The sequence below is a fragment of the Aythya ferina genome, assembly GCF_964211825.1.
Source record: "Aythya ferina genome assembly, chromosome: 12".
NCBI classification, from domain to species: Eukaryota; Metazoa; Chordata; class Aves; order Anseriformes; family Anatidae; genus Aythya; species Aythya ferina.
In genome coordinates this window covers 16,202,610-16,227,365 of record NC_140308.1, presented here as the reverse complement: position 1 = coordinate 16,227,365, position 24,756 = coordinate 16,202,610, and the positions used below count along the sequence as shown (strand labels likewise).

Below are 24,756 nucleotides of genomic sequence, written 5' to 3'. Positions count from 1 at the left end.
CCCAGGTCCTTCTCTGCCTGGCAGCTTTCCAACCATTCCTCTCCCAGCCTGTAGCTCTGCTTGGGGTTATTGCGCCCCAGGTGCAGGACCCGGCACTTGGCCTTGTTAAACTTCATGCAGTTGACCTCAGCCCATCGGTCCAGCCTATCCAGATCCTCCTGCAGAGCTTTCCTACCCTCAAGCAGATCGACACACGCACCTAACTTGGTGTCATCTGCGAACTTACTGAGGGTGCACTCGATGCCCTCGTCCAGATCATCGATGAAGATATTAAAGATATTAAATAAAGTAGCATTATAGACCATTTCAGCAAAAGCATGCCTTGTTAATGCATGTACATAAATTATTCCATATTGTAATCTAAAAATTTGAATTGTTTCACAATTGGAAATCTGAACTTTATTGGAGTCAGCAGTAAAGCTCTGCTGAGTCCGTGAGAAGCCTCTACCCCAGCTACGTTGCTATTCAGTGAAGAAAAAAACAGCACAAGTATTTTATACCTTTAAAACTCATTTGAGCTGGTGACATGATAGCTGAGGTAGGCAGAGTTCAGCTTCTGAAGGCCCTTCTTGATGGCATACAGCCTCCTGACAGCAGCTAACATCAAGCTTAACATACCAAGAGGACCAAAGTCAGCAAGTTGCAAGCAAGCGTTCCCCAGAGGAGGGCATTTTGCTTGTGCCCTTTCTGTGAAGGCTCCCAGCAGCCTCACGTTAGCATTACCTGCCCTAAACAGAAAGAAAACTCTGAAATTAGAAAGCTGATGGCAGCAACCTGCACACCTGAGCAAAGGTACAGTAACACGTTTGTCAGTACCTGCTGGCTCCCAAGTGCACAGAAAGGGTCCTGGACAGGTTGCTGGGTTTCAGCCTATGCTGAAGCCTGAAACCTCATGCACCACTCCTGCTCTGAGAATACCTATAGCCATTGCAAGACCCTTTTTCTTAAAAGCTGAGATTTTTGTTTTATACATATGTATTTATTTTAAGAACCATGGCTACCTGGAAAGGCAATCCCACAACAAGAAACAATATGCTACAACTTTCAAGCCATCATTCTAATGGGCTTAACAGGATTAGATCATGAATCTCCAGTTTAAATTTACATACTTCAAGAATATCATTGTAGGCCAATAAGCATATTGAGTATCTATCACATTTGCAATAAAACCTGAACAGAACTACAAAATTGACAGCATGTAAAATTTTATCTTCTCTATGACATGAATGGTTGATTGCACAGAGGTTCAGAGTTTGAAGAATGAGACAAAGAACTGAAGTTAAAAATTTGCCAATGGGTGATGAAAGAAATGCTCCAAGAGGAAAGGTGAAGCTTTAGTAACCTATCTTGAGAAAAGCAATAGACTTCCATCCAGCCATAGAGGGGATTTTTAATTCTAGATGAATGTTGTGTTTCATTTATTAGTCTTAGAAATAAAGGAAGAAAAGTAGGCAAAGACATTTCTCTGAGCCTAGGCACCAGCCAACTTTCTCAGAGCATAGGTACCAGCATTTTACCACTTGGGTATGGGGAGGCATGGCAGGGGAGAAAGAATGTGAGAACATTTTAGTATAGCAAGAAGAAAAATAGAGATAGAAAAATGCTTTGTCTCTCCCCTTCTCTTAAACTGTGCTGCACAATCTAGGAAAGGGATGGTTTTCTCTTTCAAAGAGGATTTTAAGCAAATTTGTGCTGACACTACTATTCCCCTTTATACAATTTGAAGCTGGTTTCTAAAGGGACAAAGTATTTGATGTTCTGATATCAAGACGTGTGAGATTTTTCTTAGATCCTCAAAGTGCAGGATGACAGCCTCAGAAAAAAAATGAACTGATGACAGAAACTAAAGAAGAGGCGATTTCTTTCTTCTGGACATTTAAGCCCATTTAGTAACTTTTACCTAATCTTTGTTATAACTCAACCATAGACTAGAATATAACACACTATAGACAGAAAATGGAACTTAAATGTCTACAAAAGGAAATGCAACTTACATGAGGTAGGTTATGAAGTCATTAAAAAAAAAATAAAAATGTTCAAAAGCTTTGCAATGAACCAGGGAGCACTAAAGGCAAGAATTTCTGCAAATCCTGAATAAAATCCACACTAAGCTAAGGGCCTCTTCCTGGTCTATAATCAGTTTATATTCACTAGGTTTGTTTTTGAAGTAACAAAGGTGGGTTAATAATCCGTGTGCTGTGTTCCTAGGTATAGCACTTATTATGTTCATCACCAGCATGGAGAGCCATCCCTTTGAAACAGGTCACCCACTCACTTTAAGCCCAGATTTGCCTCAGGGACAGTAACAAAGACATTTCTGCCCTAGGATCATTTACTCCTTTCCTAATCCCTACGCCAGCTTTGACACCGGCATAAAAATGAACATTCCCTGGCAACTTTGGTGTTCAAAATCAGTTTCTCAAGTTGTCCATTGCAATACTTCAAAACCCAAGAACAAAGAACTTACACACCTAAAGCAGCCGTTCCACAAACAACAGGCAGATAATATCTTTCCAGACAACAAGAAAGTAATCCAGAGGTCTGGGACACCCAAAAAAAAAAAAAGTGGAAGAACTTCAGAAAGACAAAATTCACATCAAGCGTACGCAAAATAACCTAGTAAAATAAAAAGAATTTTTGCAACTATTTGATGTAAAACTTCTCACTGGTTAGATTAGAAATACTTGTAATATGAGAAACATCTCTACCTTATGTTGTCCCTCTTTTCAACCTCAGTTCCAGAAATTTGATTTTTTTCTTGCCTTACTAACCAGTGCTAACACTTTCAGGATGGACAGTTGGAAAAAACACAAGTGAAATACTAACCCCATAATCATGAAAACAAAACAATGTTTAAACAAATAGCTAAATCATAATCCTGAGCCAACGAGCTGACTGTTTACCTTCAAACATCAAAATGGAAGTTGAAGATCACCTAAAAAAGCTAAATTTTAATTGAGGAGAGACAGCAGAAGGAATTTAAGTTGCATGGATTTTAGAAAGGTCACCAAGTCTCTGCTTCTTCCTCCATTCCCCTTCCACCCTTCTTTCAGTCTTTTATTTCCCTCTGCACCACACAACTGAAAAGAGCATTTGGTCCAAAGTCATTAAGTATGGTATTGGGGTGAGCCACATATGTGGATAGGGAACTGGCTTAAATGTCACAGACAGAAGCTGTTTATGAGGCAGAGCAGTTTGGGACAGAGGGATTAGTGGAATGCCAGAAGAATCAGTATTAGGCCCATTTTTGTTCGTTTTATATATCACTGACCTAGGACATGAAATATGTATGAAGGTGCAAAAATTTGCTGATGAAACAAAACCTAAGAATGGAGCCACTAAAGACAAAAACAGAACAGCAATAAAATTCTGAATGACAAATAGACGAGGATCACAAGCTGATACTGTTAGTGGTTTCACTGGCATCTGCAATTCATTGTAAGGAAAGATAAGGTTATGAGATTACAAAAAAAAAATAAAAGGTAGTGCTCTCTCAATAGCCATATGTCACAAAACATTTAACAGGAGTCGAATACGGTCCTGGTACTGCAAAAAACTTGAAAACCATCTGCACAAGGATTAACAGTATTTAAATTAATAAGGCGAGAGAGATTCTAGGATAGATACAGTAAACAAAAGTAGGACTTGGAATAAATCACTCTAATACTACAAGGGAAACTCAAAGCCACATTTGGAATGCAGCCATAGTCCTTGCCCCTTTAATATAAGAAGAATATTATGAAAGTGAAGATATGAAAAAGGCAATCAGAATATTACAGAAACTAAAAATTTAGTTCACTTCACAAAGGAGTGAGCAGCCAGTAGACCTTGGGTTAAAAAAAGATCTTAGGGGATGGAAATCTTTTTGAAATATAAAGAACATCAACTGGAGTATAAAAGAAAGAATGCAAGTACCTAGAGTGAAGGAATTATAGTGATTTGAAGGCAATTTGTGAAAGTTATTTGTCTCAATAAATTTATTTACAGATTGCATAAAGTGAAGAGATATAACACACCAGTACGATGACAACCAGCATTGCCTGAATACCTATTCCACACGATGGTCAGGAGCACTGGATGCCATGCAGCAGTCCCACTGCATCAAAAGTAATTTCACACCGTGCTGTGTGGGTCACCTGGTAGATGATGGTCAACACCACAGTTACCCAGAGGAAAAAATAATAAAGCAGACAGATCAGAATTACTAACTCATCTACTCCTACTGCATGTTCATCCTAGACTATATTAATAGCACAGAACTGCACTAAAATTAATGAGGTTTTGAAATTGCAAGGAATTTTATGACTGATAACACACTGTGGCACAGCACATCCTTCGGAGTCATACATTATCCCCCAAGGACTACACAATATACCAGGCCACTGATGGTTCCCTCAGCTTGCTGGCTTTCTTTCCAGAATATCCTCAGTTCCTTTTACCCAGGTCTGATCCACCTCTTCCTGAAATCAGTAGATAGATTCCTAACAATTTCAGATGAAAATAGATTGGGCCTCAGTTGCTCGTGAATACATGCAACATCTTCAGAATTACTACATGGCATGACAACGCAAGGTGAGAAGGCAAAAGATATGATTTCTAAAATTTTAATTTAAGAAAAATCTATTTTCTTAGCCTGTGTGATCTTCTCCTACCAACCTTAGTAACAACGAAAACCAGATTAATGTTATTAGAATATTATAAACTTTCATTATGTTTAATGTAAGAATCTGACAAGAGATTATATTAAATACATTTTCACCAAAATTAAAATCACATTGGAAAATTAATCCTACATGTGTCAGCTGTAATTTCAGTCTCTCTGAAGTGATTGTTACAAATTGGAATCCTAAGAAAAACACCACACTAGCTACCTATCAGCCAGATAAAGGGAATTTGGAGAGATGAGTTCACTTGATTTGATAGCCACCTGCAAATACACAGGTTGCGCTCTTGTCATCTGCACTAATTATCCAGACATGACTGGCTCCCATTAGCTCTAATATGGTCTCAGAGGAATTCAACAGCAATGCCTCAGGTTGAAGGGAGAGAGGGAAGGAAAAAAAAGTGGCAGTTATTACTCACATCTGGCATCTTTTTCTTTCCCCCCCCTCTTTAGTGGGAAAGCATCAGGTGCTACAAGCAGCACAGAATGACACTCTTCCCTCAAAGGTCTTACTGACCTCATGGTCAAGCAGAACAATCAGAGAAAACATGCTTTTGGGGGGAACCTCTTGTTCTGAAGTCTTTCCTGCATTTACTCCATCTTCTGTGCCAGGAAAAGCACCAAAGTAGCTCAAAACCAGGAGAGGAGCGGAGCCAGTAAACTTGACACCTGACAGTGCTCTCTATTTTTACTACTTGTTGAGTAAGGAAACCATTTGGACGTGATTTTTATTTGTATCATTCCTGATATTCCCTAATAAAATCATAAGAAGTTTAGGGTAGGGATCCTTATTTTACACCCCCCTCAGATCAAGATATTAGACAAATGCAAGTTCATTTGAATTGTGAGTGCATGTGTGCAGTTATCAGTGTCTGTTGGGACAGGTGCAGAAACTTTTCACAATCAGTTGATTAATCACTGTTGTCACTGGGAAACTGAAAAAAGTTTTCAGACTACTTTTGTATAGGAGCTGCTCAGAGACAGTGATTCTAGTGCAACAGGATAGTCACAATTTGGAAAAAAAAAAAAAAAAAGTCAACAGCCTTTATAAGGCAACCTGGAAATACTTGTATGCAGAAATTATGGCGGTGTTACAGCAGTGTTAAGCTGAACTTGCTGAATGACGATATTGCCTACTTTAGAGGAATATGATATTCCCTAAATAAGCTATTTAGCTGTATTCCAAAAAAAAATGTGTATATTTTGCTACCATTGATTCTTTTATATTGCAGTTGTTATACATCTTGTATAATTATAGTGTAATTTAGCAGGTTACTTATTGCAATGACTTCACTTCTATATCAAGTTTGGATTTTCAAGTGAGTTATAATTATGTACCTGTTAAAAAAAAGGCATGTGATAAGATCTTGCATAAGTACTGTTACACATGAAATAATTTAAATAGGGAAAGTTTCAGGGTTCCAGTTAGTGGAATAGATAGCGTCCTCCTTCAAGGACGCTATTTATGCTCTTCAGCGTGGCCATGACCAAAGTGCACATGCTCCTAAAACAGGAATTAGATAAATTTCAGGCTAGAAAGGTTTCACTCCTTTTGTGCTGATAGAAGAGACATCACAAGGTGCAGTGCTGTGGAGATTCAGCATTTAAGCATAGCAGGATTTGTCCACGTGTAAACTTAGAAAATTCTGTTTACTGTGTCTGCAAAGAGAAAGTATTGCTATTGATTGCAAATAATTTTATACAGATGTTTGCTTACAGGCAAGTAAGCCTAAGAGACTAGAGGAAAAATAGTGATACAGATCAGACTTGTCAAAATCTAATTTAGCAGTTTTTGATCAGAAAGCAGATGACAACTGATGACTTTATGCAAGCTGTTCTGAAATGCACCACAAGATGCCAAATAAAGCACAAAAGGAATGCTTCCAAAAATACAGTACATGCCCTCAAAACCTTGAGTTTTAACACAGATGTTATTTTAGTTATTTTCAGTCTTTCTTACAGATTACTTTTAGTTTCTACAAGACAGCAAAAAGAAACCTTCTCATTTTATTGAAACAGGTCCTAAAGTGAATAATCCATTTCCCTGGCTCCTAGCCTCTACATATCATATCTTTTCAATGTCTAACCACCACTGATATCATCAAATTCAAGGTATCCATTATTCCATTATATGATTCATTTCTAATGAAAATTACCTTCGCAGTCATCTTTGTTAAAAAAAAAAAAAAAAAAAAAAAAAGCTAATATCTGCCTCTAGGTTCCTGCCTTTAACTGCAACTGCTTCTTCTGTTCTTTTTTTTTTCCCTAAATGATAACAGGCTGTCAATATCTCACTCACCTTTTTCAGGTGCCATAGCACATATGGGAGGGGTGGAGGAAGTAGAACAGAAAGTTGCATCCAGAATTCACTGAATATTGAAGAACAATCTACCAACTGCACATTGGTTTGCTTACAAATAGCCCCCAGCACTGCAGAACTAATAAGCTTATCCTCCCACCCTCCCAAAAAAAAAGACAGTGTTGACCCCACCGGCTGAAAATGACACCACAGAAAAGCAAACAGCATCTGAGGTAAGAACAGAAAATACTAAATCATGTTCATTTACTGACAATTTTGTACTATTTCCAAAGATAATCCTGATGTCAGAGTTGACTAGTCAACTAGCTATTAGTAAGCTGAAAGCAATTTTAGCTACTTTCAGTAGCCCTGATAAACTAGTGATTCAATATGTCAGCTTGAGAGTGATGAATTTCAGCAGTTTCAGAATGAATCCTACAGTATATTATACATGTCATAACAATCCCACTCTCTCCAGAAGTTAGTAGTCATGGAATATATCACACAGTTTGACAAGCAAATCTCTCAACAAGATCTACGTTTATTTCCTATGACCTACAAAGCAACTCTTATCACAACAAATGGAGCAAGCCCAGCACATCTCAGCATAAAGACAGATTGAGACAAATCTATCTACGTTACAGAACAACCTCAGAGGACTATCAAAGTAAGCTAAAGATATATGCGCTCTCTCACAGTAAGATTTTAAAATCTATCTTAACTCAAACTAGTATGTTCACAGCTAAGCGAGAAAAGATGTGCCAGGAGCTAATTAGGAAACAGATAAGATCCAAGGTCTTGGATTCCGTGTATTGTACTAAATAGCATCCTAATAGCAAGATATGGTCAACTGTAATTTTTGCCAGAAGTAACCAAGGAAACCACTTATCTGAGTGCATACATGGAGGGGGGGAGGTAGCAAAGGAAATGGACTCAAATCCAAATTCAGAAAACTTGGAGAGCTAGCTGAAACAAGCCTCCAAAAGATGCAGCTGTTTGGAGAAAGAGCTTATACATATTTATTGAAACTTTTTTTTTTGGTCTAAAAGCACAGTGAAGACAAAGCAGATTCTCATACAGTACTGAGAATAGTATGGCAGTCAATATGGGTCATGAGGCAGTGGTGTCACAGTAATTCATAGTGAGATTCATGTTTTGGTAACTTCTGGATCTTTGATAAATCTTGCTTACAAGACTTGAACATCTCAGCAGCATTTATGCAAGTAATCTCAAATAGTCAGCAACTATGTCTATACTGCGCTCTGCAAGATCAGCTTTCTGAGAGGTTGTAAACACAGCAAACATCCTCTTCCATATCACCAGAGCATGCCCCACACCAGTCAGTTCAGTCCCACCTGGTAGCACAGTGACACGCTGGGCTTGCACCACCTCGGGTGCTGGGCAGCAGACATTGGGTGCCATCAAGAACTTCTGCCTCAGATCACACTGAGCAGCATCACACAAAGCTTTAAATACAGGGCTGCTGAACTGAGACCAGTCTGAAAACTCTCAAGCAGCAGCAATCACAGGATGACTTCCTATTTGTAACAGTGTACTGTAAGCTTTCTTCCTGGCACTGCAGCACATTCTTGAATAACCTCATGAATTAATGTTGTAGATGCCTATTTAGAGCTAATCTTGAAAACTGTCCAGGAACGTTGCTGTTGTAGAGTGTATGCATCATTAGAACATGATCCAAATTCTTTAAAATTGAGACACGCAAGCCCCCCTGCAGTATTTTGTCTATGTTTTACAGAGCATTAACTGCTACTAGCTCATTTGCAAGATATGAATTACTAGCTTTAATTTACAGAATTGCACATAGTACCTGCATCCATCCATGCTCCAGTGTCACTGCTGACAACTGAGAATATTCTGATAGCCTTCTGTAGGAATTTGAGTATGTCTAGATGAAAGGATCGCTTCAGAAGTACACATGCATTCAATTCTAACCGAAATCAATGAGCATTTAGCATCTACCTGCCTTGAAAAAGATCGAGGTCATCTTGATTATGAGGCATTTCTTATCATTGAAATACGAAGGCTATTAATGTGTGGCTTAGGACAGCAGGCAGAGTTGCCAGACTTGGCTTTTCTTTGTGTTAACTACAGTGCTCCTTATGGTACTTTTCTTTAGATTGCTACTGTCACTTTACCATTTATTCACTACAAAATTATTGAAAACTTTAAGCATACTGAGTTCATTCATTTGTAAGTGTAAAAATAATAAATATACCAGTGGCAGAATATTGACTGTGATACTGTTTAACTGTTATGATGCCTGTTTGGTAAATGAGTAATTAAAATGAGCCATTGTGTAATTGGTTGCACCATAATTGGTTTCTGGTTGGTTGTTTTTTGTATTTTTTTTTTTAACTTAAAAAAAAATAGAACTAGATTAGAGTAGTGCAGCTGTATTGGAATAGAGAGGGAAAAGAGGGATGTCTCCATGCAAATTCACAAGCAGAGGGAACACTTTTCAACAACTTAAAACCCAGCTGCACAGCTAATTTGCCAAAACATTTTTTTCTTCTAAAAAATAAATAAAAAGTACTCAGTTTTACAGCCATATGTGAACACATCCCAACTTCTATCTGCCTGGTAGTTTGGAAGGGGATGCTACCTTCTCTCCGCATTTATCTATTTAGATGAAGTGGAAAAAAGTCAATTGCAACAAAGATGGAGCGGAAGTCAGTGTGGATCTGTGTAATTCAAGAGGCAGTGCCACAGACGGGAAGGAAAAAGAAACCGTGATGTAGCAGAAGAAAATTGAAGAAAGATGGTTGCAAATATATTTCTAGAGGGTAAGGGGAAAGACACTGAGATTGCTCTTTTTTTTTGGCTTAATGAATAAATCATTTTTGTTTCCTCCCCCCGTATGCACCTGCTGCTTTGAAAAGCCCCTTCCACAACCAACAACTGAACAGCAAATGCTGCACAATGACTCAAATGTTGCTGGAGCCATGCCAGCAAAAATTACCACTCTTCAACCAAGATAAACATCATATTACTTCATTACCCTTTTAAAACATATGCAAATTAAATCCATTATTCTTTTTTCTTACAGAAATGAAGTTCCTTTGGCTGGAATTCAACGGCTCCCTTTGTCATCATTGACCATGAATGGGTGAACTTCATGTAGATGATGCCCATTTCCCATCTTTGAATCAAACATTAATACCATTTGACAGTAATAAATAACATTTATCACAATAGGGATCTACTAATGATTTTCCCACTAAGCTGGCTCATCAGAACCTATCAGCTGACAACTGCATAAATGAGATTAGCATAACAGCTGCCTATGACAAATGTATCTAAATCATTTTAATGCCAGCTAGCTCTTTGATCTCCCTATCACGTTGTTGCCAAAACTAAATCCATTTCTTCAAGATACATGTTGTTTATTACAGATACATGTGTATATCCCACACCATTATGGACTCTAGAGCTTTCCATAATTAAAAGAATTAAAACCACCGATTGGATACTGTCACTACAGTGTAAACTTGCAGCAGTGCACTTCAGAACAGCATTCCACTGCCTACTCAATCCCCACCTCTCTCCCCAAATTGTAGGATTCAGCACCGAATAGCTGTGTGTTGCTCTGGCACAAAATACATGTTTTAATGTAAATACACGTATTAACTGCTTTGTGAGCATTAGTTACAGAGGCATCATTTTCAGACAGCTAAAACTAATTCCCAGTAAGATAGGACTTGGTTCCATGCACACGTCAACACGACGAGTCTTTGTGTGTGTTTGTATGAACGCCAAAGCATCAGCAAGAACAACTCACTGGTAGTGAACTGTGTTGGTGCACTGACTGCTATTGAAGGGATGCCTGTGAGACCTACACAAGCTCATGACAACAGCCTTCAGACCAAAACCAATGACAGAAGTCTTTGTTGCACCTCCACAGCAAGGTTTTTAAAAGCACCTCACCAATTTCCAAATCCTGCCTTAGCTGAGTCAGAGTGCTCCCCACTGCCTAGATTCAGGTTGCAGTTCAGTTATGTAGGGCCTTAAGGATACAGATGGCTTCTCTGAGGTCCAGAACACATGGGAAAAGATAACACCTGGATGAAGTCATGGTGCTTTGGAAACCAACGCAGCACAAGGAAAGAAAAAAAAAAAAGAGAACACTATTAAAAATTAGGTTTTACCCAAGGCATTTTTTGGGAATCTTAAGTTGTAATTTGCATGTAGACATTTAAAAAAAAAAAAAACGTTCCTAGTCCCCTGTTTTGAGCCATTTTGGAGCCTTTGGAGCCACTAATATCTTGAAACCTGTCAAAGAATCCCCACTGACTTAAGTTTGGATTACTGGTGACTTTACATACAGACTGCCTTCAGGCATACCTACACTCGAGTGCCATTGATTTAAAGCCCAACTGTGCACACCTTGCCTGGACTGGGCTCCTTCACACAGCACATTTATTTTGTAGTTCATTGTAGAAATTTGCATGTGTTTTCCCATCTGTGTTTTCAGGCAACTTCTAAACAGAAGTAATCATAGCTATTTATACATAAACCATCTTAATGGCTATTCTGTGAATAAATAGAATGCAAACTAGGTGTCTGTGCTGCATTTAAAGTTAAAATAAATACCCATTTACACAACCAGCTAAGTAAATTCTGCAACATGAGTCTTTTAACTTCAACTGAAAACCAAACTAGAAATATCGAGTTGCACCAGAGCTCAGTTCTCCTAGAAGTAGCACCAATTCACAGTGGAAAAGGTTTTCCTTAGAAATATTAATTTTGAAAAGTTTGAAGGGTTTTGCATAAGCGTGGAAAATGTGCAAGTATGAGAACTAATGAGATTGCAGGCTGAGAACTGTTACAGTATTCCAGTTAGAGTGCTCTGTAGTAAATATCTTGTTTTTAATGCTGTTAGATTCACAAGCACTTTGTTCTTTCTTGCTTTGCAATTAAAATTCATGGGATGTTTTCTCCACATATTTTTCAAGTCTGCCTGCATTCTCCATATCTTACACAAATTTCTGGCCATTTTTTCTTCATGTGAAATGAACAGAATGCATGGTCTTTTTTTCCAAGCCTTTTGTTTTCTGAAGCAGGCCATTTTTCATGGATGAAACTGAGGTACACACTTTCCGTTTTGACAGCATTTCTTATCATTCCCTCCAGTTAGCATTGTCACCTTTAATTATTTAATTCTGAAGTACAAGGAAGGCTGATTTATATCCATGAAGTATAATTACAGGCAGATGGAGGGCTTGGAAAGTAAAAACACTGAACTGGGGGTGTAATAAGTGCCTGTAAGCTTCCTGAGAGAAGTCCTCTGTGCCACCAGCTAAAAACAAAAACCCAAACAATTTAAACTAAATGAATCCAGGCTGTTGTAGGCACTGAGTTAATGAAAGCGAATATAAAACTAATAAAGTGCATTGGTTGTGGTTGCAAGGTAATTTAAAATGTTTTCAAGTACAAATGATGAAATGTGTTTGTATTAATCAAAGTCATCTTCGAATGTGCCCATGGTCAAAAAGGCTTTTTTTCTTCCTTCAAACCTCCACTTCTCCTGAAATCACTTTGACACAAGTCCACTCTGCATTTTGAAGAGAGAAGCGCTTTCTGCAGTTCTTTCATATGGTAATGTACAGCATATTTTCAGCTGCCTTTTTTTAAAGTTTAAACAAATGGAAGGCTTATTAAGAAGATATCATAATTACATGCAGCTATTTTACTAGCTCTTATCTGAAGCAAAAGCAAGCAATTAGTTGAGAACATAAATTCATTCAAGACACTTACTGAACATGAGGGAATAGACCAATGGGAGAAAATAGGCCCATTTTACCGTTTCATCTTCTCTGTAGGAAGACAGCAAACAACTAGCAAACTACCACCACCTACAAAATAGCTCGTACGCTTGAAAAATTAACTAGGATTTCAGAAGGCTGCAAGATGGTTTAGCAAGTGGCCAAACATACCAAAATTCACCTCAGTAGTCCCAGCTGGAGGACAGTTAACCAGACAAACAAGAGAGCTGCTGTTATAATACACAGGAAAACCAGGACAGGCTCGAGTGGTCACTGGTTTGGTTCTCACCAGCAGAAACTGAAACCCGCCGCTTTCTTAAGATATCACTTCATTTTCAAATTATGGACCACTGAAGAAGTAATATTAATGCATCAACATAAGAAGATTAGTGCTTCATTCTGAATGCAGATACCAAATGGAAAATATTATGACCACTGTTAATGCTTATTTTATTTGACTTTCTCTGCTTTTTAAGCATTCAGTTCTCTAGAATGCAGATCACCGCCTTCCCCCGCCCCTAGCATGTGACACGTTTCACACATTTAGCATTAGGCACATGAGCAGTGGTACAGGGTACTCTGGAACCATTTGTGAGATCGAGTTAAACACCTTCTTAAAGGTGTTAGCACATAAGGACAGCCTTCAGGTTTAAAGCTGTCATCTAGACCCCCAACTGCAGCCATCACTCCCTGCACATCACAAAGCTCTGTTGGAGAAAACCCCACTGAGAGTACACAGCTGTCGGGATTTAAGATCCCAGGAACATGGCCAAGCTGTGACCTCCCAGGGGATGGCACAAGGCAGGACAAACCAGAGCAGAGGGCACAGCAGTGGGGAGAACAACAAATGGGGAAGAACAGGTTCCTTGTGGAGAAACCGCAGTGCTACATCCAACAGGATGCTGAGGACACCAACATCGCTATTCCAAAGGCAGACTTGGAGGCCGGGTCAGGTGAGGAGTGACGTGCAATTTGACCACAGTTGGCACAGTCTGGAACCTGCAAGGTAATCCTTCACTGGGTGCCTCTGAACTCAGAGGTAGTTCTTCAGGTTCATTATATAGGAAGCTCAGAGATCTTATTACCCCCGGTAATCCAAACTAGACTTAATACATAATGGGTTACTCCCTATCCTGCTTTACTTTTAATATTCCTTTCTGATGAATACAAGTCAATTAAAAATAATTAGAAACAGGCAGAGGAGAAGCATCTACTCCTCCCTTTTTGTCAAGGGGGTAACCAAAAAAAAAAAAAGCACCTTGAAAACAACCTAAGATTTTTCCTACTTTTATTCACACCATATATGTAGAAGTTTCTCACATATTTAAGACAACACCTTCATGCAAATCTTCTCTCTCCACAAAGATAGATAGGATATTTGTGCTGGAATTCGTTAATGTTTTCCAAACTACTAGAAAAACAACTGTTTTTCTAGCAGAAGTATTTGGCAGGCACAAGGGCAGAATAATACTTCATCTTTCTGTAGCTGCCTTCACTTGCAAATCTCAGTAGTATTAATTCATTTTGGAGAAACACTAATGATAGTTTTTTTTCCTCTTGTCATCGATTGGGCTCTGAATATTTCTTTTAATGAATGCGACATAATTCATGCACAGTCACTACTGAACCTAGCAAATTCATAATTAGTGACAATTTTGCACCTGCTGTTATGGGTAGATGCTGTTCTCTTTAATTTAACTTGATACCTTGATTATTCATCGGAAACGGCAGGAGATGCCGATTATCTTACATGTTTCCTGAAAAGAACATAGCACTTCCAGCTGGATAAATACAGAAAAAATATTTTCAAGAATTTTCCAGCAAGACACCAACCCAGCAGCGCACACATTGGGCCATTGCATACATGAACATCACCCCAAGGATGACAGTGATATTTCATATACTTAAAAGTGAATATGATAATAAATTTGACCATATTTTTAAGCTAAGCTACTAGCTGAAGTTGGAAGCATTACACGTGTTTTATGCAAGAGATGATCCTGCTGGAGTGTGTATCTGACTCCAACATCAATCCTACTACAAAGATATCTGAATTTCGAACCACAAATGCCATGGGGTAGTTTGCGAAGTTCTTTGTGATCACAAGGAGGGATGGATTACAGACCAAAGAATGAAGCACGGTCCTGCTGGATACATGTGTACTCACAGCTGCACAAATTTCTATTTCTTAACTCTCTTTACCCTACAACGCTCAAGTGTTAAGTATATCTGACAGCTGAAGCACGTTTTTGTTCTCTAGACCTAATATATAGAGACTAAGTCTCCCAATAGCCTTAACAGTTCTTTCTGCTAGGAGCATAAAAGCAGCACTTCCAAATAGGGAAGGGAAAAGGAGTCTTGTGTATGGACACACAAAGCTTCATGTCCCAGAACCAAAATAAATCCTCTGCTACCCCTTCAGTAGTTCAGACCCAGAAAGTCAGAGCACACAAAGGTTCTGCACTGGTACTCCAAGGCCCAACGGTGTGTTTGGAGCAGCACCGATGGGCCTGCTTTATCCTGCAGGACTTTTTTCCCAGTAACTAGGCTGGCATTTGAGAGGTTTTTATAGCCCAGCCTGGATCAGCTGTGAAATGGTACAGTACATCACACAAGGCTTTCCAATTTCCAGTTATGCCTTACACTCCAGCATTCAAGGCACCAGAAACCTAACACAGGCCACTACTAGCGGATGATCCTACAGTGATGAAATCCCTGCTAATTCCATTGTCTTTCAAAACAGTATTTACTTCCTTCTAGAAACAATGAGCACCACACCATATTAAGGAATCCTTTCCACCCTCTTTTTTTCTTGAGGACAGGTGGGTCAGTGTTGGCAGCACAGTGCAGGGTGCTATAATGCATGTCATTTCAGTTACCCTTACTGCAAATGTTGTTTAAATACTTTAAATCATGACCCCTTCCTCAACTGTAACCAAGCAGGAGGGAAAAAGGAAAAAAGCATTTGCAACCTCCTTTATCTGGCTGACAGATGCATAATAAAAAACATGCAAGGAATAAAATTCTTGCTCGGAAACTGTGCATGATCTTTCAGAGTACAAGTTACATTTGAGATTTGATTTTTCTGGTCATTTCCTTTAAAAAAAATAAAAATAAAAATCCTACTACATCCTCAGTTAATCTTAACCTACTCCAAAATCAAGGCCACTTGATCCTAGCACTGCTAGGATTCTTCTTCCATCTCAGCAGGGGAAGCCATACAGTGTATTCTGACATTGTTTCAGGTGCACCTTTTTGCATCTCCTCCTCTTTGGAGGGATCCTACAGACATTACATTTTTGCTGAAGGATAAAACTCTGTACAAGAGAATTGTGTGTTGTGAATTGGTTCCACAGAGCCAAAAATACAGGACCAAGTAGGTATTTAAAAGTAAATCTGATTATTTTCCTAATGCAGCCTATAAACTTACTACGTAGTTTAATTGCTCTCTAGATAACTCACATTACAATTACCATAAACCGAGTTCACTACTGGAGTATTCACAGAAAATGCCATAACTTCATAATTACACAGATATAATGGGAATTAGACAATAAAGAAATGCATACCCAAGCATTCCTCCTAATATCAAATAATTATGTTTAGGTAGATACAGAACCATCAGCACACATGAGCACACCACTGACTTCCTTTTAAATTATCAATTCCATGATCTCTAAATTAAGAAGATTACATAACTCTTGAACAGATCAGTGTCAGAGGCAAGAAGGGGCATTGCTCAGAGCTAGTGTCGTGGCTTCACCTGAGATAATTTTCTTCCTAGTGGCTGCAATGGTGCTGCCTTTTGGGTTGAGGATCAGAATAATGCTGCTGACACACTGGCGGCTTATGTAGCAGAGCAGTGCTCACGCAGAGCCAAGGGCTTGTGCTGCTAGCGAGAAGGCTGGGGAGATGCAGGACAAGCTGGGAGGGGACGGAGAGAGAAAGCAAAGGCTGTGTGGTGCTGAGCTGCCCGCAGGTGAAACCACAATAACTAGTAAGCTGGTACCAGGAACTCAATCTAGGCCATTAAATTCCTCTACTACAATAACTACAAGTCAATCTCTTCTGTCACAATACAGTCATATGAAGACAAACTGAATTTGCTCTGAAGAACTGTCTCTATCTTGCCTGCAGCTAATGAAACCTTCAAGTGCCACCAAGATGAGCACAGTGAACACTGCAGAGGTATAGAGGAGTTTCTTTATGTTGGGTGTATTCATGTAAAACGACATTTGCCCTGTGAGTGTCTCACAGACAGAGTGAGGTTGCATTGGACATGCAAGCTAGAAGCCTGTCAACTGCTCCTGTTCTTCATCAGCCCCTTCACCAACCAAACCCTCCTGCTGGTCCTGAAGAGAAGCCACAGTGTGAGAGTTGCTCTGGTGCATACACATACATGTACATCAATCTAGGCTAAGGATGCCAGACGAACAATCCCCACGCATACACTCCCATCTATGAAGACAGTGGTTTCTCCTACAAGAAAGCCATTTCTCTGTCAATAAAACTCAGGTACTACAATGAGATATTTGCGACAGTCACGATACCTGTTACACTAACTGCTGGAGGATTTTTACCTCTTTGCTCAGAACAGTAGTTTGGATCTTTATATCCCATAGTTGGAACACAATGAAACACAGAACCATGCATACATAACATCAGTCTAATACCTACCCTTGATAGCAGGTTGTGCCTGCATGCTGGTTCAGCTTTAGGAATTCAAGTGCCACATAAAAAATAAATTTGCATTCTTGAGTATTCAGTTTCAATGGGTGACTATAATGAACACAGACACATTGAATACAAAAGAAAACACTGGAAAATCAAGGACTTGCTCTTTAATCTTCTAATAAATATATTTTAAAATGTTTTCTGCTGACTCAAGGATTGCTTATGTAGATTAAAATTCAGTCTTAGCACACACCAAAAAAGCCATGAAAATTGCATCTTAAATTCTGTTGATATGCCAGGATTTAAGCTCACTATTTCTGATCCAGGCCATAAAAGATTTGAAAGGATTAAGCAACTCCTCAGGACATGCAGAAAACACCATCTTTGCTGCTGTAATGTAGCCATGAATATGTCCTCATGAGAAATGTTTCTATCCATTTTCAATCATGTAAACACATGTCAATTGTTCAAACCTATGGGAGAAAAACAAGCTGCTTTTCCCCCTTCATCTGTTGTTCAGAAAGTTGCTGCTTTGTCTTTAGAGCTCTGCTGATGCTGCTTTCAGCAAGCCAGAACTCCATTGTTATAGCCTGTCTTTTCATATGCCTCTGGGGACTGAAAGGATGGTGCAGATGGTAAACAAACATGCTTTATCGTCTTTGAGCTTAGACTGAGAAATTCAGATTTGTTTTTCATTTCTGGAGTGCAACTAAGCAAAGAGATCGCTCAGATTTATAATCAAGCTGGTTCTCAGTTCTGTGCAACTCTTCTGTGCTTGTAGCGTCTAGCATAGATATTTCTCAGACACAAAAACTTGACTGGCAAGTTTTAGCATTTCGTTATGTACCTAAATGTCATCAGGCTATTTCATTTACACATTATAAATGTAAGTCAGAACTCTAATGAAATGAATTCATAAAACCTGAGGCTTCATCTCATGTGTCCTATTCACATATGGGGCATGGCATATGAATATACCTGAATTAGCATGCACCAATTAAGGTCAGAACTTAATGACAAAATAGGGGTATGCTTCCTTCACTGTATCGTATAGCTAGCTCTCCACCTGAAACTACTGATTCCCTACAGAATGCTATTTTCAGTCATATCAGAAACCTAGATTATCTTCAACAGCAATGAAAGAAATTGTTTCAATGCTACCAAAAACAACTTTATGCCTATCTGACCAACATACATGTAGATCTAAAGTGTAGCATGTAATTAGAAAGAAACAGATTTTGGTCAAGTGCAACATTTTACAGAAAGATATAGCAATGAAACATGAACGCACTCCATTTGTTTAAACTATCATTAGCAGAAGTGTAAGTTATTACTACAACATGCTTGATATTTGCTATATGGCATAATAAGAACCACCAAGCTCAGAGTCCACAGTCCTAGAACTAAAGCTGCCAGCTTAATCTGGCACATCAGAAATATTAAAAACTATGCTAGCTACAAACAGTTAATCACTCAAGTTGTAAACGAAAAATTAACCCCCTGGATAATAAGTCTGCTCCCTGCAGATGTCACCACTTACTTAAGCCAGAATGATAGGATCCATGTATGTCACACAAACCACTAACCACTGAACAGTGTTTCCTACTTTCATTAGTCCTACTGTGAAACGTGATGCTTGAAGACCAAACCTATATTCACCAGTGACTATTGGTAGAAGATACTGTATTTTGGAGCAGCAAGAAAATTTGAAAGATCTAATTTCTTCTTAGAGAACAGGAGCAACAAGACTGAAGTCACATATTAATTGTGAATTTATACCATATTCAGAAAGAAAGAACCTGGGCATTTTTGTATTTTTGTTTGTTTGTTGTTTTTGTTTGTTTGTTTTTTACATTACTCAAAAAAAAAATACCAAAACTTGGAAATAGTCATGCTGCTATTTTAGATAAAAATTTAGTATCTCAGCTACTTTTAAAGCAACTTGAACCACTAAGAGATCTGTACTAGTTCTGTTCTCACCATACAAGTTCTATCCAATTCATCTTTCTTTCTCACAAATCTGCCACTATGATGCAAGGACAGATGCTGCAAGTCATGCTGGTATGGATTTCAACTTGAAATTTGCCTTTGGAATTCCATCATTGTGAAACATTGACAAATTGCATACGGATAAAGTTCTAGATCCTTCTGTTTTAGAAGGTGAGGAGGATACAACCATAGCATTTATCCAGCCTACAAACTAAGGGGCTTTTGCTGAAAACAAAACTGTATACGTACTTCTGTATACACCAATATACATACTGCTGTATAATGAAATTGCTGTGTCTCTCCTTTAGCTTTCACAGGTCAGAAACAGTCCAGACTCCCAGGAGTCTACATACCACAGCTGAAGGTAATTTTCCAGCTTCTCTTGTTTGCAACAGAATGTTGCATATTTTTCGTTATACAGAGTTTCTCCACAAGCCTCTGGAGAGGCTGGTTTTATACACAGTTGCTCACCATCCAAAGCTGATCATATCACTCAATTCACACAGCTTCTTGCTTATAAGGACTTTCTCATCCTACATTCAGGTATTTCAAAGTGTTTTCAGATTTCAAAATGTCTCGTACAAGCTCCTTTTATTCAGCTGGGCACTGGAAAACTCTCATATGAAAAAACAGTAAGGTTTTCACCATATTATTGTTCGCTTTCATCTTCTATTTATCACCATGTCTTCAATTTCATCTCTAAATTACAGAGCTAGGACATTCTGATAGGCACAATTGCTGCTGCTCAGTTTACTACCTCCTGTCAGTCCTTGATTGCTTCATGACTTTTATTCATCACAGCTTCAATTTATTCCTTGTACAGAGTGACCAAAGCCCAGAAAAAAAGGAGAAAAAAAGATCAGGAGATTGCTGTAGTTAACTCTTCAGGGAGGTAAAGAAAGGAAAAACTTGAATAAAAAAATCATCTAGCAGAAGTCACAATAGCTCAGTGAGTAGTATATGCATGTTTACCAAGTTACTTTTCTAATACGTTATTCTGCAAACATTCATCTTCCATCTGGTCCTTTTATAAAACTTACTTTATTTTAAGATGCAACAGGAATTTTCTGTATTTCCACCTCTTTACACAAGGGTTGTACTTGCATTAACATGCTTCCAACATGCAACAGAAGCATGCTTGTAACAGGTTGCTAAGGGGATTTAAAAAAGGGGATCACTGATTTGTAAGCATTCAGAGATTTTGAAATAATTGGCTTCAGGCCATTTCTAATATATGATTGGAGAGGTTATCTACTGAAGGCCCTTACTCCTAGTCAATTCACTTTGAAGTGGAGGGCCTCACGGAGCCCCTCAGTGTATCCAAGGCTTAGGAGCATATCTATAGAGAAACACTGCAGAACCTCCCCACCTGGATAATATCTACAAACCTACAGATCTACAGAGAGATTTACCCTGCCAACATATAATCCATCACATTCTCAAACATACAAGTTTGAAGGGGATCCCAGAAGTGGAGACATCGGTAGGTGTGACGTTAGCAAGTGCCCCACTGGAAATAGGGGTTCTGCCAGCCAGGGAGCACGCACCTGCAGCCCATACACCCCGCAGGCTTTGGCCTAGTGGGGCGCACACATCCCACCACCAGGCACACCTCAGTCTTTCCACTGCTGGTTTTATATACATGAATATCCACCACATCTGCACACTATCCTCCCACCACAACCACCTTCCTTCCCATCCCATACGAACTATTCACCTTATGCAGGCAGTTTTTTCCTCAATTTCCTCTCAGACTGCAGTGGCCCACTGAAGCTTCAGCCTTCGAGTCCCTACTCAGAGAACTGTGGAAGGAGCAACTTGCCCTCAAGAGCACCCAGTCGGTTGCCGCTCACCCTTGGTGCCAACAGCAGTACGGCAGCAGGGTGGCGGTGGTGAGCGCCACCTTGCCCAAGCAATGTCTAAATTCTCACTTTTCTACACAGAGACAGAGCTGAGGTTTGGGTCTGTGTGATGACTGAAGCTGGTGGCACACCAGGAACTGAAGGGACCTAGAGGAGGACAGATCCACAGCTGCATTTAGGTATCACTGGCAACTCATTAAAAGGAGCTGAGCAATCAGTAGCCTTAACTGAATATTTTGTTGAGACCACATTGGTAGGATCCAAACTTAAAATCAAAATGCCTTGGGGCAAATAAGAGGTTTTCTTCAAGTATCACCCTACACATACTGGTATGCACTAAAATGACAAACAGAAATGGATATTTCTCTCATAACATAACAATACCAAAATTAAATGATACCATTTCAAACACACGTGTCTTCCAAAAAACACCCCACTGGAGACCTATAAAACCAGCAGCAGAGGCATCCTGGTTTATTTAATCATTTAGGGAGCAGCTTTATTTTTCTCCTCTCCTCCCCCCATTAAGTTCTTCTGTTTAAAGACAACTTTTATATAACAATAAGTTCTTGTTCACTGGTACTTACAAAACATACTTAATCAGATATTTATTTGTACCGCTTAATTTCTGAACATGCCTTCTCACCTTAATAGTTGTCAGATGACACAACCAGTAGTCATCTTTAATGCATTTATGTATAATTTGAGGCAGGTAGGGATAGGTATTATTCTATTATCTGTACCTTATGTTAAGACATGCAGTCTCTGCAACTCCATTCTGCCATATTTTGTGTATATCATGCATCTGTTCATACAGTTTCAAAATCCACTAGTACCTCAAAATATTTATGTTTTTGCAAGTTTTTTCTTTTGTTTTTTAAAAACTACACTATCTGTTGTGATTCACTTTATACTGAAAGTTAGCTTAGCAATGTGAGAATACAACCTGCCTACAAGGTATGTCAATACCACTTTGGAATACAACTGATGATGATGATAGGCATCATTTGTATGGAATCATCCCACAGGCAACATTTTAGAAATCACAGTACAGCAATACACTGCAATAAGCCCGGTTAGAGAAGTGGCTCTCTGTATGGAAGGAAGAACACAAGAAGAGGTGGGCAAATCAATACTATCTAGTTTTAAGTATGCTCAGCGTTATCTTGTGCTACTACATGATAGATTTGGAAGCTAACATACAACATAATACACCAATACTTTCTATGTCACCGAACTTCAGTAGAGAGAAAGATAATCTAGTGGAAAAAGCATCCAACTAAAATGTTGGAGGGCAACCTCTTAAGGGCATAAATAACAAGCACAATAGCAATGAATAGTTTGTGCTGAGGTTTAATTCTGCTTTTAATATGGTATCACCCTGTGCTGGTAATGATACAGAATATCTTTATCCCAACAGATCCTCTAGAAGCAGTGACTCATACAGCTGAAGGAAGAAATCTATATCATGTCATACTGACTTGGGACAGCTCTGCCTTCTTTACAGAACCAAACTATCTCTCCACAAGATCATCCAAGGTTTTGAAGTATATAGCCCCACTGATTGCTTGATAAGAATGTTCATGAAATAATAATAATAATAAAAACTATTTAGATTACACCTGAATACATTTAACCTCAGAAAGAACACTAGCTATAATACTAGAATATCTACAGTATCCAATCCCTGCATTTCTGACGGTCTGTTCAGATTTACTTGTTTTGAAGGGTTCCCAATGCTTGCTCACAATTGCCCAATTTCAGGTTAGAACCTGAATAATACATCTCTAAAGCATTATTAGGATTTAACACTTATTATTTGGACTCTTATTAAAAACAATATTTAAAAGTGCACCTTTCCTATTCCCACACAAGAATTGGTAGCAATTATTTTCTGTCCAGCTTGCCTTTAATGCAAATCTGATGTGTGAAAAAAAGGACAAAGATAACTAGCAGAGGTTATTTTAATAACAAAAAATCATTTCATGATTAACCATTATACATATCATATTGCAGCATGGGATCATACATAATAGCAGCATGAGAGAACCTGTAATAGCAATATGAGGGCACTGCTCAGGGGTTTAGTGTGCAGAGTGAACAACTGTAATAAAAAAGGTGAAAATCATGGAAAAAAAGGCCACAATTATGGATACCTTTTGAAATGGAAGAATAAAGGCTCAGAAAGTGGTATATTTAAGTACTTTTAAATGTGTTTGAAACTTTTATATCCTACTCAAGTCTCAGTTTTTAATGAGACACCACAGATGAAAAGGGGACAGAAATAATTTTGAATGAACAATCAGGGGAGTACTTGAAAATCAGGAACATTTGAGGGGGTTTAGGGAAAAGCATTTAACAGAACTCTTTGCTACAAAGGTTGAAAATGGTTCTCACTTATAATATCACTGTTGAAATAGCTGTAATTACATCTATATCTTTCACACAAAACCCATACAAAGAAAGCACTATTGATCTAAAAATCACAATTTAGGTAAAATATATACATCTCACTAGAAATACTTGTACAATATTTTCCTTAAATTCATTTAATATCATAAGAAAGTGCCAGAATTACTCACGGCAATTATACAAGAGATACTGCAATTTCAAATTACAGTGAAATAATACAGTGCCTATTTATCAATTCAGCCTCAAATGTTGTCCTACTTACTGCTTCATTGAAATTGTAGTTTAGATATTGTATGTGCCCATATTTTTTCTATAGGCATTTCATTTAAAATATGCCTTGCCTTCATTAGAATACAGCAGAGGCATGAAGTGCATAATCTACAATTCATATAAGGCAAAGGGCATCTCAGAAAGATATTTCGATAGCAAATTGAGCTGGAAGAAAGTGTTTCAGTTCAATTCATGAAAATGAAGAGATTTCTTTTTAACCTACCTATCTCAGTGTTCCATGAGCAAGATTTAAGAACAGATGGAACAAAATTTTACAGATATAACAGCAAACATACCAGTAAAAAAAAGCTAGATTCTCAAATGCTAAGGCATCCAAAATCATCTCTCATTGCATTATCAGCAAATTTTAAAAGACCTGTGCTCTTTGCAGTTGTGCACCTACTGTAAAATTATGATATCTTAACAAGTTCCAGAGGTCTGTGGAGGAGTTAAGAGTTTAATATCAAAGCTGAAAAGTTTGCTCAGAACATAAGCAGCAATTTCAAGTGGTGACATCCAGCATTATTCATGGTACCATGAACAACAAAAAATAAAATAAAATAAAGTATGAGTGATATAAGAAAAACAGTATTTTACCTCGGGTCAAAAGAAACACTGTCGAACTCAAGTCCACAAGTAAGATTACTCCTTTTCCAAAAAGGGCTCATCTTGCAAATTCCCTAAAACACCAAAACCTGACAAATGTAAGTGAAATTCAGTAATATTTCATAAAATAACCCTGTGATGAATTGATCGATTTCTTTGTGTGTCATCTGGACATTGATTTGTAAATTTCACATTAAA

The 24,756-nt window shown here is 38.4% G+C and overlaps 2 long non-coding RNA genes across 4 annotated transcripts in view; one reads left to right on the top strand and one right to left on the bottom strand.

The window, feature by feature from the left end:
- LOC311443326 overlaps window positions 1–11,593 on the top strand; it is a 28,878-nt gene extending 17,285 nt beyond the window's left edge. The window contains exons 2-4 of the long non-coding RNA XR_014697221.1: window positions 6,972–7,195; window positions 9,611–9,766; window positions 10,030–11,593. This is a non-coding gene — a long non-coding RNA (uncharacterized lncRNA). The remainder of the gene's footprint in view (window positions 1–6,971; window positions 7,196–9,610; window positions 9,767–10,029) is intronic.
- The window catches only part of LOC311443324, an 83,285-nt gene that overhangs the window by 12,461 nt on the left and 46,068 nt on the right, over window positions 1–24,756 (bottom strand). The window lies entirely within an intron of this gene.